The sequence below is a fragment of the Sciurus vulgaris genome (assembly GCF_902686455.1).
Source record: "Sciurus vulgaris genome assembly, chromosome: 1".
NCBI lineage: Eukaryota > Metazoa > Chordata > Mammalia > Rodentia > Sciuridae > Sciurus > Sciurus vulgaris.
The window spans coordinates 123,362,650-123,379,841 of NC_136461.1; the positions used below are offsets into that span (position 1 = coordinate 123,362,650).

Here is a 17,192-nt window from a genome sequence, read left to right on the forward strand (position 1 = left end):
CCTACAAACAGACACTTCCCTTCTCTTCTTACTCCAAGTTCCACAGGAAAGACTGGTAAGGCAAGATTTTAGGCTTGTGAAATATTTATAACTATGATTTGGTGAACTGTTTGGGGTCTTCTAATAGGTCTTAGAGGTATATCTCTAAATTGTAATTTTGCTGGATGCAGTGGTGCATGACTATAATCCTATCTACATGGGAGGCTGAGGCAGGAGGACCACAAGTTCATAACCAGCCTGGGTGACTTAGTGAGACCCTTCCTCAAAATTAAAAACAAAATGTGCTGGGGTGTAGCTCAGTGACAGAGTGCCCCTAGGTTCAATCCCCAGTACCAGAAAAGAAAAGATAGGAAATGTTCTTTACAGAGGACAACACAAAAGGTTTCTTTGCCTTTCCTATCAAGCAAGACTTCCTTTTAGTCTGAAGTCAGCCTTGAAGGGCAATTGGGTCCACCCCTTTCTCTCCTTATTTGTAACATCTGTTACAGCTCCAATTAGATGGTGACCCTGAGGAGAAATTCTGTGGAAATTCTGAGAGGGCTACAGAGACTCCTTGGGATGCATTGATCTTTCTTTCCTTTTTCTTTTCATGTTTTTCCTTTGGAGTACTAGGGATTGAACCCAGAGCCACTCTACCACTGAACTACATCCCCACTACATCACTAAGATGCCAAGGCTGGCCTCAAACTTCTGATTCTCCTGCCTCAGCCTCCCAAGCTGGGATTACAAGTGTGACACTGTACCCAGCTGCATTGACAATGCTTGTAATTTCTTTACAAAGAGATTCAGTTGTTTCCCATACCAGCAAAAGGGTATTTTCCAGATTTTGCAGAATATAGTATTTATTTGATGATCTTTTGATTTCTTTATCATAGCACAACTTTAGTGTCTAATTATCCTAAAATATTGTTTTGGCATAGATGACTACACCAAAAATTTGTGCTTCCTTCTGAGATGAAGAATCTCTGCTGGCAAGCTGTTACCTATCTAGAGAACCCCAGCCTCAGGTTCTGGTGCATGTGAGAGGGACCATATGACCAGTCCTTGTCAAAAAATCTTAAGCAGAGGTGAGGTGTGTCATCTTTGGGCCAAGGTAGGTAAGTTCCAGGTACGTGGCCTTCCATCTCTCTCTGTCACCTGGGTGACTTTAGAAGATCCAGTGGAGATGACAAGGAGGGCCTAGGGAAGGGTGAAGACACAACATAGAAGGATTTGGGTCCTCAGTTGTCTTCACTTTAGAAGAGAGCTTCTTGACCAGGAGCATCCCTGCAAATTTGTATGAGTGAGAAACTTTCATTGTGCTAAATTAGTGAGATTTGGGGTTATTTGTTACAGCAGCTAGAGTTAATTACCCTGACTAACACAACTATCTTCCTTAGAGTGAGAACAAGAATGAAAAAAAGAGTGTAAAGAGAGGCCAGCCCCCATGGTCCACATATATAAGAACAACACGTAGAACTAGAAATCCAAGAGCCTAGAATTCAATACTTCACAAATGGAATTAGGATCTCTATATGTCCTGCCCCAAAATACCATATTTCAGTCTAATAGTAATCAAGTTCCACTGTGCTGCAGTACAGGGGATTTAGAGACAAGTGAGACAGACTCCCTTAAGTCTCTTGTGACAACATAGTGCCTGCTAAAGATAAGCACTTGATAAATGTTTGTCAGATTTTATAGTTTGAGTGTCAGATATAAAACAAAATACCAATGTCCAAACAGGGTTACAGAAATGTATAACAGAATAATTAATTTTGCTCACATATAGAATGTCAGTTGTTAGTAGAGAAAAGGCCACAGTTTCCAGATGTCTCTCCTGCCCCAGGTGCAGATAGCCCACGAATCCCACTGCTTGGACCTCACCTCCTGTCACTGCTGCTCTGGGAATTTCTAGTCCTTCTTGACTCCTCCATAGTGGTTCTTCCCATTCAGATCACCCTTTGCTGATTCCCTTTCTTCCTTCCTTTTCATACCCTCCCACTTGCCTTCTCTGTTCTAGGGAGGCCATGGTTTCTGACCACCACCAGGGAGACATTCTTGCCTGTTTCCCCATTGGATTATCAGTCCTCACTGTTCACCCAGGGCCCTGTGCTCCAAATCTAGTCTTCTCCATCCTTTGATGAGAGGACAGCATTGTGGCTCTCCTATGGCTAAGAGGGAGGACACAAGTGCCCTGTTATTGAGCTGAGAGGGTCACCCCCATTCTCTCCTCATGTTTACACACTTAGTTCAGGTTCTGAAGAGGCTCTTTGCAGGAATAGGCACTTGGTCTGGCCTAGTGGGCTCCCTGGTTCTCACAGTGTTCCAGCGTTTGATCTGGTTTACATTTTTTGAAAGCATTAGAGGCAGTTTGTGTTCCAAATATATTTTGATATACTTCAGTATGTTTTATGATCTTTAAAGTAAAAAGGTGAGTGCAAAGCATTCTGTGAAATTGCACTGGGGGTGGATCAGAGGAAGGATCATTTCTCAGGTTGCTTCTGGAGCTAATCTTGTTTGAGTTTGTCACTATTCAGTTCTGCCCCTTGAGGGCACCAGAGACTGCTTTGCCATACAGAGAACACATTGAAAAGGAAATCAGACCATTTAGCTGTGTGATGGAAGAGCAGTATTGGGCCAGTCCTCTGCCATGGGCATAACTCTGCAGAGTTCCGCACAGCCAGTAGTTAGTGAAGTGATGACAGTTCCCAGAAGCCTGAGTTGTAGTTTCAGTTCGTCTATCAGCTAGTTGTGTTGCCTTTCAAGCCACTTAACTTCTCTCAGCTTCAGCTTTCTCCTATTTAAAAGAATGCAGGGAAGCTAGGCATGGTGACACAGGCCTAGAATTTCAGGGACTTGGGAGGCTAAGGCAGGAAGTCACAAGTTTGAAGCCAGCCTTAGCAATTTAATGAGACCCAGTCTCAAAATAAAAAAGGCTGGGGATGTAGCTCAATGGTAGAGTACCCCTGGTTCAATCCCCAGTATGTCAATAAATAAATACATAAAATTAAAAAAATAAATTAAAGACAGGCATGTTAGTCATATCTGTAAACCCAGAGACTCTGGAGGCTGAGGCAGGAGGACTTCAAGTTTAAGGCCAGCCTGGGCAATTTGGTGTGATCCTGTTTCAAATAAAAAATAAAAAGGACTCAGCTCAGTAGTTGAGTACCCCTGGGTTCGATCCCCAATACTAAAAAAAAATTTTTTTTTTAAATGTGTGGGCTGTTGTTTCAATAGTGAGGCCCAGGTGAGCTTTCCTTGTCAATTGATTTCCACACTGAGCATGTACATATTTTGGATCATGCCAACTCATTGAGGTGGGAAGAGAAATTGCAGGTAAGTAGCACTATTCTTAAATAAGTGAATAAATAAGTCAACAAATGAAAGAGTGAGCAAGTACAGAGCAGAGTTCTTGACTGTGAAGATGGTAAAGGGAATTCTGGTGTAGATAATGCACATAGGAGAAGGGGAAGACTCTAACTCTTGAGCAGAAAGAACCTGGTGGCAGAGCAGTGGGGTCTATTTCACTGTCCCAAATGGACTCAGAAGCCAGGATGTCACAAAGGACTGTAAAGGAATGTGGGGAATGGAAGTAAAGGGTGGTCTTATTTGTTAAATGCCAGGGGACAAGTAGAGGCAACATGAGGTTTTTTGCATGCTGGAGAAAGGTGAGGGATGTAGCTCAGTGGTAGAGTGCTTACCTTGCATGAAGGAGACCCTCGGTTCGATCCCCAATATTGTAAAACCAAAAAACAACAAACAACAAAAGCCGAAGGCTGGAGAAACCACTGTTTCATTATGTTAAGGAAACATCAGAATGACTCTTTGCCTTGTTGAGATGCCACATGGACACAGATCAGTAGAACATGGTAGAAGTCTGGGGCAGAAGATTGCTCAGAAGGACATTCAGGCAGTGGGATCCCTGGGAGTCCTTCAAAGAGGACATTGCTGTCCCAATTTATACAGCTCACCACACTCTCCCAAGGAGCCATAAGGAAGGTAAAGTATCTTTGGTCTTGGCTTTGAATACATGCCTGTTTCCAGAAAGCCCCTCCCTTAATGGTTTACAATGGAGCATATTACAGAAGTCCAGGACTAAAGAGCTGGAATGTCCAGAGGGGTGAGGTAGATATCAGGGCTTGCCTTCCAGACTTCGTGACTGTGAGATCTTGGGGAAACCCCATAACTTCCCTGAGCCTCAGTTTCTTGTTGACACACAGGAATTAAGCTCACACCTCCCTCGGAAGGCTCTCAAGAGTATTAGATGGTATGATATAAACAAAAGGGCTTTATAAATGAGGCATGGTAAGAAAATAAGATATTATTATGAATGGCAGAAACACTGGATATGTATCAGAAGCCAACATTATTATTATTCCCACTTGGTTGATGTTTTGGGCACCTCTGAGCTTTCTATTGGGTAACTGCAGGTATTAGAAAATTAAGGTTTTAAACGGGCTCAAGAGGCTGCGTGTGTGACCTGAATCCTTGCATTGCCACCCTTTGGCCTAGTATGGTTGATTGGTTTGCAAAAATTGTCTGATGTAGTAGGTGGGGAGCAGAGGTGTCTGGAAGGTCCCTGAAAATTGCTAGCCCTGAACTTTACATAGATGTTTTCAGTCAACTTTTTCATCACTGTGACCCATTAAGAACAAGTTAGGGGGAGCCTGGGCTGAGGCATAGCGGGGGCAGGGCCAGGGGAGGTACACACCAAGCTGACTTGAACCAGGACCCGACAGAGATGTGATAATGGATCATCATGTTTCCACTATTAAACCTCGAAGATACAAAATCAAAATGTCATTCACCGTTTGGAAATGTGGTGAATCAGTTCAGGCAAGGCAGGTACTCATTGAGCACTAGGTTAGAGTGTTCCACCAGAATGTCTTCCCTAACTTTACAGTTGTCAACGATGAAAACCCTCCTTGTTTCTTGCGTAAATTCTCACCCTATGGACGCTACTTCATTGCTTTTTCTTCTCACCAGACATTTCTTGAACTTTATGAGTACCAGGGCTGCATGTGTGATAAAGTAGTCCTGTCACACAACCAAGGGCTGTACTTGTATAAAAACATCCTGGCCATCTTGTCTGTGCAGCAGCAGACCATCCATGGCTTCCAGGTGACTCCTGAAGACACATTCATCGATGTACAAACCATTGACCACTTCCGCTATGAAGATGACCTGCTCACTGTGTCAGCTGTTTTTCCTGAAGTACAGCAGGACAGTCAGACAGGCATGGCCAATCCCTTTACAGATCCTTTCATCAACTCCCTGAAACTCGGGCCACTGTTATACCTGTGGGTGGCAGGGAGAGCAGAATGGTATTGCAATGGCCAAGAGGCACTTCTTCCAGTACTTTGACCAGCTGTGTCAGCTGTGTATGTGGAAAATGCAGCTTCTGGATGAAAACCATCTGTTTATCAAGTATGTCAGTGAGGACGTAGTGACACTGCAAGTCACTGATCCATCTCAGGCATTGTTCTTTGTAGTGTACAATATGGTGACAACTGAGGTGATTGCCATGTTTGAAAATACATTGGATGAGCTTTTGGAACTCTTTGAGAACTTCTGTGATCTCTTCCATAATGCTACCTTGCACAGTGAAGTCCAATTTCCCTGCTCAGCTTCCAGCAACAATTTTGCAAGGCAGATCCAGTGCTGGTTCAATGACACAATTATAAATGCCAAGTATGGAGGGCACACGGAGGCTGTGCACTGGCTGCTGGGTCAGTGCCCCATCAGTGCACAGTCCTACAGTGGCAGCACCTACCTGGATTTGTCTCTCTTCAGCTACGATGACAAGTGGGTGTCACTCATGGAGTGACCCAAGACTTGTGGAGATCACCCCATCAGGTTCTATGTCCAGGACTCTGGACTGCTCAAGTTTGAGATCCAGGCAGCTGTACTGGGCTGCCCCATCAACCACACAGTGTGATGCCTCATTGCCTTCACCTTTCACCCTTTTGAGCCTTTTGCTATTTCCAGGCAGAGGACTAATGCTGAGTATGTTGTCAACATCCATATACCACACTGCTGTCTGTAGGTGCCTGACCGCAGCCAGTTTATCTGCCTTCTAGGATTTTGCCCCCCTTCTTATTGCAGTGGACTCTAGAGTACATAATGCCAACTATCAGCTCTGTGGGTTCTGCACTGGTATATCTCACATGGAACAGAGTCAGGGAGAAGCAGGGGCTCTTTCTAATGGGATTTTTTAAATTGTATACAGTACTGCTACTGTTTGATTTGAAGTCCTTTTGCCTTTTCCCTGTGGGATTGCCCACATTAATTAAGTCCATTTAATTTTTTATTTAGCATTTTATTACTGTAAAGATAAAAGCATTACACCTTAACCCCTTTCATGTCACTTCTTTGGCATTATGGTAAACAGCCCAAAGCAGGTAAATCATGTTTACTCATGAGAACTGTGTTTCACTTACCAATAAGCAGAGGTATCTTTATAAGAAAAAATTAAAGCCTTGGTATTTTCTTACTTAAACATAAAAAAAAAAAAAAAAAGAACAAATTAGAAGAGGAAAAGTGTATTTGGGGCTCCTGGTTTCGGAGATCTTGTCTATGAATGGCTGACTCCATTGCTCTGGGCCCAAATTGAGGCAGCACATCAAGGGGGAAAACTGTGACAAAGGGAAGCTGCTTCATCCATGATATCAAGGAAGCAGAGAGGCAGGTGGAAGGGGCGAGGGGCCACAAGGAAGATGCACCTTCCAGGGTACCTCCCCAGGGACCCACCTCCTCCAGCCATATCTCACCTGCCTATAGTTACCACTCAGTCAGTCCATTCAAACTGTAATGGACTGATTATGTTATGGCTCTCATAATCTATTCATTTGATCTCTGAATATTCTTGCATTAACAGTAACTTTTGGGGGACACTTTATAACAACAGAACTCCTTTTATCTTGTAATGGTTATCTCCATCTTGTATGACAAGCCAGCAGTGGTGACCAGAAAAATTTAGTGCTTCATAACCTACTAGGCATGAATACTCCCTAGGTGTGCCTGGAAATCCCACATACCATGGTTGAAGACCCTAACAATATAGACACTCACAAGGCTGGTCATAGGGCCAAAGAGGAAAAATCCTGGGACCAGTCAATGTAATATATCTTCAAAAGCCTGGATGGATCCTCTGATCTCAATGCACCACTAATGCCACTGTGATATTCATCTGACAATAACAAATATCAACTGAGTGGTTAAAAAAATAGTTTTTTTGTGGTATTAGGAATGGAATCCAGGGCTTATGCCTGTTAAGCAAGTACTCTACCATGGAGCTACATCCCCAGCCCTATAAAAATCAAGAGAGCTTACAAGTGCCAGAAACTGATCTAAGCATTTATGAATAACGTATGATCTCATTTTGTTTGTTTGTTTTGTTTTGTTTTGACCCTAGGGGTGTTTTACCATTGAACTAGAACCTTAGTCCTTTTTATTTTTTACTTTGAGACAGGCTAAGTTGCTTAGGCTAGCCTTGAACTTGGGATCCTCCTGCCTTAGCCTCCTGCATTACTGGCATTAAGTAATCTGCATGGGCTCTGCAGATCTTATTCTTTTAAAACTTTTATTTTTTAAATTATATTAAATTTTTTGAACCCTGGGGTGCTTTATCACTAAGCTTTATGCACAGTCCTTTTATTCATTTATTTTTTAAATTTCGAGACAGGGTCTTGCTAAATTGCTGAGCATCTTGATAAATTAATTGCCCAGGCTGTCCTCCAACTTGTGATCCTCCTGCTTAAGCCTCCTAAGTCGCTGTGATTATAGGTATGTGCTGTTGTGCCCAGCTTAACACTTAATTTTTTTATTATGGTAAGATATTCATAACAAAATTTACCTTAACCATTTTAGAGTATAATTTAATGACATTAAGTACATTTGCAGTGCTGTATAACCATTACTACGATACGTATCCAGAACCTTTTCATCATCCCAAACCAAAAATTCTGTACCCATTAAACTATAACTCCCCATTCCTTCTTCCTCTCTGTCCTTGGCAACTACTATTTAACTTTATTTTTTGCAGTACTGGAGATTGGACCCAGGGGTACTTTCCCACTTAGTTACATCCATCCTTTTTATTTATTATTTTGAGACAGGGTTTCTCTAAATTGTCCAGTCTGTTCTCCAACTTGTGATCCTCCTGCCTCAGCCTCCTACGCAGCTGGAATTATAGGCATGCATGTCCACGCCCAGTTTATGATGATCTAATTCTTATCCTCTTCAGCAAACCCTATGTCTACAGTAAATTCCCACTAACCAGAATATTTGACCAATTGGACTACTCCATGCCACCATTAGACTTTGTAAGGATTTTTCCTACAATACTGTGTATGGTGGATGCACAATATTGTGTGTGATGGAGAGTTTTGTGTCCATCTTATAAATAGACATGGGGCCCCCAGGAAGCTGGGTCACATTAGCCTAGACCAATAGTATGGAAATCAAATTTGCATTTTAGAGATTCTACCCCATCCCCACCTTCACTCTGACCTCCTTGTTGTTCTAGCTGTTAGACTAGGCTGCTTTTCCAAAAGGTATGAACATGAGGAACATTTGTTCTGAATTAAACTTGGCTGCAATTAAAGTGTTATCATATACATGAAGCTCAAATTACAGAGGCTGTCTCTGGCCAGTGAATGGCACAGCATGGCTGTTCAGAGAGGTGGAAAATTCTGAGGCCCCTCTAGCACTATTGCAAGAAAAATGCTCCGAGTGGTGTGGAGAGGGGCCAGCTGGTGATGTCAAGGGATTTATAAAAGAGATTACAAGACCTTTTAAGGGAATGAGGCAGTTGCTAATGATGGAAAACTGCTAAAGCTGGATGTGGATAAGGCTTGAACACTTCATTTGCTAGTTATCCTAAAATGTCTGTAACTTTAAAAAAAAAATATTGTTACTTATCCCTTTGTGTGGAGTTCAAAAGACAACATTAGAGTGTCTTGAGCAGAACCTGTTATACTAGTCAAAGTCTGGGGAAACTGAGCTGAGCTTTCAGAACACAAAGCCCAAAGTGCCAGACTCTGAACTTGGCAGGGAGAATTCATGCCCAAACATACATGGTTGCACTGCATGGTATGTCTCTTTCTTGCTTTATCATCATTACTATTATTTTGTAAAGACCTAGAGCTTTAAGTGTGCTAGGCAAGTGCTCTGTCACTGAGCTTTTATTTTGAGACAAGTTCTTACTAAATTGCCCAAGCTGACCTTAAATTGCTTACTTTATTTTATTTTATTTATTTATATGCAGGGCTGAGGATTGAACCCAGGGCCTCACACATGCCAGGCAAGCGCCCTACCACTGAGCCACAACCCCAGCCCTCTTTCTTTTTTTTAAGCAATGACAAAGCTGTCTAAAATCTTTATAACTCCAAAGAGAGATCTGAAAATAAAATGTTAAATGCAATGTTTATGTTGCATTTTCAATGGTTTCCATAGTATTTTTACAATCCTTGTGTCATCTTATCTTAAGAATGTGAGTTTTATAAAGAGGAACCAAGATCAATTACAATGACACATGTTAGATTTAGTTAAGCAGATAAGCCCCAACTTTCTAAATTTAACAGCTAGGCTTTCTTTATGTTTTAAATAGATAACTGATGAAAATAGTCCCAAATTCAGGAGTGGAGATCTAAGTTTGGAGAGGAAAAAGTGAAAGCCTTAAAATCAATTTTCTGTAGAGTAGCTAAACTAAAGGAATTTCTCTATCAAGTTTCTGTTGTTATTATCGTGAGTGTGTGTGGTGTGTGTGTGTGTGCATTTTCCTATTGTGGAGCACTAAAACACACCAAAGGACTATATAAATAATATGCATGGACTAGGAATGTGGTTCAGTGGTAGAGTTCTTGCCTAGTATGTGTAAGGCCCTGAGTTTGATCCCTGGCACCCCTCCCCACCAAAAACCCCTCAAGTTGTCACCTAGTGAGAAGGGCCAAAGCTAAAGTGGATTATTAAAAGGCATTTGGAAATAAGCAATGTAGAGGTACTTTGTAGTTTTGTTTTCAACATCTTTCATTGTGGGCACAGGACATCAATACAAGGACTATCAGTCAATTCTCTATATAACCTTATAATATGAAAAGTCCAAACATCCATTTTAGTGCCAGACTTTTTTATTATATTTTTTTGTGGTGCTGGGGATGGCACCCAGGGGCCATTCATATTAGGCAAGTGCTTTACCTTTGAGCTACATCCCCAGCCCAACATTTTTCAATTATAGCTTAAATGAAAAGGTCAGAGAACAGTCCAGTTCAAAAATTTCCCATGGAGTACAGTCATCTCAGTCAGGTGTTGAAGGCCTCCCTAGTTGTCTCCAGGCTTTGTTGCCAGGTTTATCACCAAATGCTTCTTCCTGTGTGCTTATCTTCTCTCTGTCCCCTAAGGAGATTTTGTAGATTACTGTCTCTAAAGACCCTGTCTCTATTTCTACCCTCCTCTGTGGTGTTCTCTATCAAAATCCTTTCTTTTTCAACTGCAAGCCTGACCTTGAAGCCATTGCTGACCATGCCAACCCAAAGATTTTTCTCCTTTCCTTCCTGCCATCCTACTTAGGAATGAGTGCCTCTCATTTTTATGTTTAGATCACATGTTACCTTCCCCACATCAAAGTGCCTGTCTCATTAAAGGTGTCAACCTCTCATATCCCCTGCTACCCCTGGGAAACCATTAAAGCAGGAATACTTTTTAGATGTGCTTTTATTGTCTTTGACCAAAAGCTGTTGAATCAATAAATATTTCTTGCCTGAAATATGAAGCAAGGTCAAGAAACACGGTTATAAACTTTACCTTGAAAAACAATCTTTTGAGTTAGAAAAGTCAAGGGATGGTTCTACCATCCTGGAGAGAATATTGGATACACCTACATGAGAAAGAAAACTCAAACCCTGCCAAAATCCTCACTTTTTTCTTCAACTCAGAATTCTCTTTTTATTTATATTTATTTATTTATTTGCAGAACTGGGGATTGAACCCAGGGATGCTCTACCACTGAGCTATCCTCAGCCTGTTTAATTTTTTATTTTGAGGCAGGGTCTCATAAGTTGCTTAGGGCCTTTGCCAAATTGCTGAGGCTGGCCTTGAACTCGTGATCCTCCTGCTTCAGTTTCCCAAATTGCTGGTATTATAAGTAGATGCCACCAGACCCAGATTCAACTCAGAATCCTCTGCCCCTTTTCCTAAATCCTCACCACTATTCCAAGGGAATAAAAAGTTGATAGGTAGCTTGAAGACTTTCTGATAATGGCCTTTTTTGGTGACACTAGGGATTTAACCCAGGGGCAATATACTTCTGAGCTACATCCCCAGCCCTGTCTTTTACATTTTTATTTTGAGACAGGGTCTCACTGAGTTGCAGAGGCTAGCATTGAACTTTAGATCCTCCTGCTTCAGTCTCCCAACATGCTGGGATTGTAGGCTGGGCCACCATGTCCATGGTACCATTTTTTTACTTGACAGTGTTTGGAGCATATAGAGTTGGAAATAATTAGCCCACTGCAAAGTGTGGTAGCAGAATATTAAGTGATTTCTCTTTAAAAAGAAAAAAATAGCACTATTGTTAATGCTTTCTACTCCAGGTTTGATTTATTATGATCTCTTACTATGTGAACAATAAAGCAATAATTTGAGATGTTTTCCCCATAAGAAAGATTATTCTCAAAGGTGTCATATGCTGTAATGCTGCCTACATATTTTTTTCTCCTTAGTTGAAGCTGACTCCACCCACTAACCTAAGAGCAAAGCACATTTCCCATTGATTCATTTATTTTTGTTTTAAAAGTAAGTCTCTTTTTCTACAAAAGTATGTATATTAAGGCAGGTGATAGCACATGTCTGTAATCCCAGCTGGGAAGGCTGAGGCAAGAGAATTACAAATTCAAAGCCAGCCTCAGCAATATGTGGAGACCCTAAGCAATTTAGAAAGACTCTGTCTCAAAATAAAAATATAAAAGGGCCAGGGATCTGGCTCAGTTTTTAAGCACCCCTGAGTTCTCAGTACCCCCCTCCCAAAAAAAGTGTGCATATTAAACTTTATAAATTGCCAGGCACAATGGTGCATGACTGTAATCCCAGTGACTCCAGAGGTGGAGACAGGAGTATCTTAATTTCAAATCCTTCATGAGTAATTTACCAAAACCCTGTCTCAAAAATAAAAAAAATAAAAAGGGTTGGGGATGTATCTTAGTGGTAAACTGACCCTGGTTTCAACCCCCAGTACCAGAACAAACAAACAACAACAACAACAAAAAAGAAACAAAACAACAACAAAAAAATTCCAAATCCCCAAACCCCAAATGTTCTTTCAAAAAATATCCAGAAGATAATGACTTTGGGTTCTAACAGTTCCTTAAAAGTTTACCAACACAGATATAATTAAAGAAGTGAAGCCAAGTTGATTGGGAAGTAGTGCCTGGCTGGAACTACTTCCTTCTGTAGCATTTTGCCCACATATTTCTGGACTTGAAAGTGTATCAAAGGTTGTGGCTGCTGGGTGTGGTGTTTGTAGTCTAGCTACTTAGGAGGCTGAGGCAGGAGGATTGCTTATTGCTTGAGTCCAGGAATTCAAGGCCAGACTGAGCAACATAGAGAGTGAAACTCTGTCTCAACAAAAAAAAAAAAAAAATTTTTTTTTTTTTTTTGTATCAGGGATTGAACCCAGGAGTGCTTTACCACTGAGCTATATCCCTAGTCCTTTTTATTTTGAGACAAGATCTAAGTTGCTTAGGGCCTTGCTAAATTTCTGAGGCTGGCTTTGAACTTGTGATTCTCTTGCTTCAACCTTCTGAGTCTCTGGGATTACAGGCATGTGCCATGGTACCCAGCTAATCTGAGTTTTTTGAAGTTAAATGTTATCCAATGGTAGGAAGTTATAATGTGTTGTTTATGTTTAATATTTTATTTATAAAATGATTTTGTAGTTCTCTGTACATATCTGAGCAAGGTGACATAATTTTCAATCTATGCTACCTGTATTCAGGCAAGGATTCCTAGGACTTATTGCTTTATGACTTACACAAATTACTTCCCCCTCTCAGTCTGTTTTCTCATCTACAAAATGGAGATATGGTTCACTTCCCACCTGGGGTAACAAAAAAAAATGGAGATATGGATAGTAACTATCTCATATGGAAAAGTGAAACAATGCACATGCAGTGCTTTGTATGGCAAAATAGGAATTTATGAGCAAAAGCAAATTAATTTTCTCAGTGCCAAATATGTACTAAAAGTAAAATTTGCTGTCAATACTCAACTCATTTATAATCCATCATTGCGTGATGAAAAGATAACTGAGGTAGGAGCTCTAGTCCCCAGTTATTACTAGACAAATTAATCTCTCTGGGTTTCTAGCTCTTTGTCTTTGTCTAAAGGAGGTGGATTATAAGATCTCTGAAGCCAGGACCTTGAGCTTGCTAGGCAACTACTCTACCACAGAACTATATCCCCAAACCTGCAGTTAAAAGTAAACAAAGTTAACATAGGAAGTTTTACAGTATTAAGTGGTTGAGATCTATATATGTATTTATAACTTATACTATATGTAATCCATATTATACATATAATATAAATTATATATAATATGTATGTATTTTTATAAGCATATTTTTTTGATGGTACTGGACATTGAACTCAGGGCCTCACATGTGCTAGGTAAGTGCTCTACCACTGAGCTACATCCCCAACTCTTTTTTTTTTTTATTTTGAGACAGGGTCTCACTAAAATGCCCAGGCTGGCTCCCAATTTGTGATCTTCCTGCCTCAGTGACTGGGATCACAGGCATATGCCACCATGCTCAGCAACAACTTATATTTTAATTAAATTGTACTTCAGATTAAAGTTTTTATTATGCAATGTCTAAAATACAAATGGATATAGAAAGTATTATTCACTATAAGAAATAAAACTATTCATTTTTTATGGATATGGAAATGCTGAGGGTGAAGTTCAGCTATATTTAACAATGAAAAGCAAGATTGAAATCACACCTCGGAAAAAAAAAAAAAAAGGAAAAGGGTATTAATCTGGATGTCTACTGTTTCTGGAAGATGCACACATGCCTGTGTGTGCTGACATTATATTAGTTGGAAGTCAAAGCAGAGAAAAGGCCTCTCCTTTCTGGAAAATTTCATCTAACTGAAATACAATAAATACAGCTTAGCAAAAAACACACCTAAATAAAACAGACCTTGAATTTGACTTGCACCTCATTTTCAGTATGAAGCTTTCCACAGTCATCCAGTTTCCACCTGTGGACATAGAATTGACTTGAATTCAAATCCTGGCTCCTTGTTTTGTTAAGTGTGACCTTGGGCAAGTTATACAAATTCCTCTCTGCTTTAGTTTCTTTGTAAAATGGGCATTACTTTAAGGTTGTTGTGAATATTAAATGAGATAATACCCTTAGGATGCTGAGAACAATGCCTGACACAGAGAAAGCTAATGAGAATAAGCCATTATTACTATTTAGTTCCATAAACAATTTATTAGATGTCTATTGTGTGGTAGTTTCTGTACCAAACCCTGAAATACCTTTGGGACTTCTACATTTTTGCTTGTTTCTTATGTATAAACAATGTGTTACGGCTGGGCACGTAGGAGCATGCCTATAATCGCAGCTACTCAGGAGGCTGAGGTAGGAGGTTCACAAGTTTAGAACCAGCTTCAGCAAATTCGTGAAACCCTGTCTCAAAATAAAAATTATGATAGGGATGTGCATATAGTTCCGTGGTACAGTGTGCCTGAGTTTCATCCCCAGAACTGTAAACAAAACAAAACAAAACAAATTAATTTAGAAAAAAATGCCACTTGGAGTCAGAGGACATTTAATTTGGGAGATAATATGAGATGTAAATGAAATTGTTACTTAAGCACTTGCTTTTAAGTTGTTGAGTTACTGTGCCAAGCTTTATAGTTTTTTTCTGCACGGTAAAACCACAGTGACATTCAAATTGTCAAACATGGCTGATTAGACTTTTCTGTCCTGTATTTATAAAAAGGTTAGTGGTGCATTTCCTCGGTAATAAAATCTATACAGCATAAAGCATATGATTAATTTGTCCCAGTGATTAGTTTGCTTTTATATAGGGAAATATTCCAGCAGATACTACCACTTGACTGGTAATTTCAGCAGATAGGGAAAAGCAATATACAGGAAAAGGCAGTTGTACTTTAGCCCTATGGGGCAAAATGAGAAATATAATTATGGCAATAATGTATTCTCTCTTGTGTAAGTTTATTATGAAATGGTGTAGTAAGTTTCATCGGGATGCTTCATGGTGATTTCCCAGGCTGGCCTATACAAAAAGCAATCAGTGATGTCTAGTCTGTGTGTGGCCTTGGATGAATGTGTCCACAGAGCATTAAAAGCAGGTTAACAGTTGCACATGGCAGTGTCACACTTCTGTAATCCCAGCAATTTGGGAGGATGAGGTAGGAGGAACACAAGTTGTTTTCCTTTCTTTCTTTTTTTGGTATTGGGGATTGAACTCAGGAGCACTCTACCAATTAGTTATATCTCCAATCCTTTTTATTTTTTATTTTGAGACAGGGTCTCACTAAGTTTCCTAGGCTGGTCTAGAACTTGCAATCCTCCTGCCTTAGCCTCCTGTGTGGTTGGGACTACGGGTATGTGCCATGGGGCCTGGCATGGAGGATCCTAAATTTGAGGCCAATCTGGGCTACTTAGTGAGACCCTGTCTCAAAATAAAATAAAAAGGGCGAGGGATAAAGCTTATTACTTGCCTGGCATGTACAAGAACCTGGGTTCAATCCTTAGTAGCCAGTAGGGCTGGGTGGGGGAAAGCAAGTTTATGGCAATGAATTCAATAGAGGAGCTGACCATTTGATCTAAGTAATTCAGCTTTGGCTGGCTTAGGCATTGGCTTGATTGGTTACTTTTAGATATTATGCAGTAATATTAAGTCACATAAATTGTACTGGTTATATATCTCTTACCTATGCTGTTTTGTCAGATACTGAACATTTGGTCATTAACGCCTCCTATGGGTCCATTATTTGCATAATTTACACTGTAAAGAAACTGAACATTCAGTTTATAACCCTTCCATTATCCCATCTCTTCCAAGGTGGAAATAACTAGGCAACTTTTCTCAAAAACTTTTTGGTGTGAAGGAGAAAAATGAATACTTCTTTGTAACAGGCAAAACTTACTCAAGCATTTACAAAGTAGGTATAATAATACACCAATCAGAGATAACTTGGAAGCCCATTTTGTCCAACCTAGTTATAGAAGGTTGTTTAAGGACATAAAAACATTCTGGATACTCTTGTCCTTTGTACTCCTTTTCCGTCTACTCCATTTCCTCAAGGATGATGACGACTTTTAAATATTTAAATTCTCCCCAAAGGCACCCTACCTAAACTCCAAACACAGGTGACATTTTGCTGCCCCGAGGGACAAAAAGTGCCTGAGATAACTGCTCCCCCCCACCCCACTACCACTTGGAGCAGTTTCGGTTCTCATAAGAAATGGAACTGAGATTGAATGAGACCCTGATTGGAATAGCTGGTACAGGACGTGGGCCTTCCTGGTAAAACATAAAACAACAACACCTCTCCACTCTTTAAAAACAAAAGCAAAAACAACAACAACAACAACAGAAATCTTAGGCAACGTTTCTGCTGTTAACTATGCCCGGCTCAAAATTTGCCCGTAAAACACGAAAACAGGGCTGAGCTGGGTTCCCGGCGGTCTGGGTCCGGCCGAAGGTCCGGGGATCCAGCGTCCAGGCTACGCTGGCAGGACCCGGCGCTCCGCTCCGGGGACTTTCACCTGCTCAGCGGGCAGCGCGGGGCGCGCGGGGGCGGGCCCGGCGGCGGGCGGGGCCTCGGCGCCGGGCGGGAGGAGTCGGCTCGGGCCCGCCCCGCAGGAGGAGCCGCTCGCTGGCGGCTGATCCGGCGTCTCCGTGACAGGCACCCCGCTCCTCCGCCGCCGCCGCCGCCGCCACCACCACCGCCACCGCCGCCGCCTTTTCTTCCTCGTCCCGGGCTGTCCACGCCACTGATCTGGGGCCGGCGTCGCTCCCAGTCCCGCTTTGGGCCGCGGGCCCACCGCTCCCTTCTCCGGGCCGGGGTGCCGCACCGCCCGCTCCCGCCGCCGCCTCCCCCGCCGCCCTCCTAGCCAGCAGGAATAGCGCGGCCACAGCGCCGCTCGCGTCGCCTGCATCCGCGCCGCCCGCTG

General features: G+C 41.6%; 1 pseudogene across 1 annotated transcript; it reads left to right on the top strand.

Moving 5' to 3' along the window:
• The first annotated feature begins 3,845 nt into the window (after positions 1-3,845).
• Positions 3,846-17,145, top strand: LOC306654399 (DET1 homolog; annotated as a pseudogene). The gene is made up of 4 exons: positions 3,846-3,978; positions 4,883-6,021; positions 16,682-16,924; positions 17,040-17,145. The product of its transcript is annotated as a DET1 homolog (transcript).
• Positions 17,146-17,192: the final 47 nt, after the last annotated feature.